This window comes from Lathyrus oleraceus, chromosome 1, assembly GCF_024323335.1.
Source record: "Lathyrus oleraceus cultivar Zhongwan6 chromosome 1, CAAS_Psat_ZW6_1.0, whole genome shotgun sequence".
NCBI classification, from domain to species: Eukaryota; Viridiplantae; Streptophyta; class Magnoliopsida; order Fabales; family Fabaceae; genus Lathyrus; species Lathyrus oleraceus.
In genome coordinates this window covers 189,047,897-189,049,190 of record NC_066579.1, presented here as the reverse complement: position 1 = coordinate 189,049,190, position 1,294 = coordinate 189,047,897, and positions in this window count along the sequence as shown.

Genomic DNA, 1,294 nt, shown 5'->3' with positions numbered 1-1,294 from the left:
GATATAACTGACCATGATACATGGCAGTTAACCTCTTCTCTTCTATTAAATTCAGTTGGTCATAACGACTCAGAATCCATTCAGCCTCTGTCAACTTGGCTTCCATCAAGACTCTCATTGATGGGATCTCAACCTCCACTGGGAGCATAACCTTCATGCCATATACAAGAGAGAAAGGGGTTGCCTCTATTGAAGTGCAGGCAGATGTACGATAACCATGCAAGGCGAATGGCAACATCTCATGCCAATCTTTGTACGTAACAACCATCTTCTGGATAATCTTCTTGATGTTCTTATTAGCAGCTTCAACGACCCCATTCATCTTGGGTCTATAAGGAGAAGAATTATGATGTGCAATCTTGAACTCGCTACACAGCTCTTCCATCATCTTATTGTTCAAGTTAGATCCATTATCAGTAATGATCTTATCTGGCACACCATAACGGCATATGAGTTGATTCTTGATAAACTTCACAACCACCTGCCTGGTCACGTTTGCATATGATGCCGCTTCAACCCACTTGGTGAAGTAATCAATTGCTACAAGAATAAACCTGTGACAGTTTGACGCCTTTGGCTCTATCATGCCAATCATGTCAATTACCCACATAGAGAAAGGCCATGGTGATGAAATCACATTCAGAAGTGTCGGGGGAATATGAATCTTATCCGTATAAATCTGACACTTATGGCATTTCTTCACATACTTGCAGCAATCAGACTCCATTGTCAGCCAATAGTAGCCTGCTCTCAACATCTTCTTTGCCATGGCATGTCCATTGGAATGAGTACCAAATGAACCCTCATGGACTTCAATCATCAACAGGTCTGCTTCGTGTCTATCCACGCATCTGAGCAGAACCATGTCAAAACTCCTCTTATAAACCACATCACCATTGAGGTAGAAACTGCCAAATAATCTCCTCAAAGTCTTCCTATCTTTTACAGATGCCCCAGGCGGGTAACTCTGACTCTGAAGAAAACATTTGATGTCATAATAACATGGCTTATCATATTTCACTTCTTCTACTACAAATACATGAGCTGGTTTATCCAAGCGCATCACAGTGATATTGGGAACTTCATTCCAGAATTTCACCACAATCGTCGAAGCAAGTGTAGCAAGAGCATCTGCCATCCGATTCTCATCTCGAGGAATATGATGGAAGTCAACCTTAGTAAAGAAAGTTGAAATCCTCCTCGCATAATCTCTATATGGGATGAGGCCAGGCTGATTCGTCTCCTATTCACCCTTAATCTGATTAACAACAAGGGCCGAATCACCATAAACGTC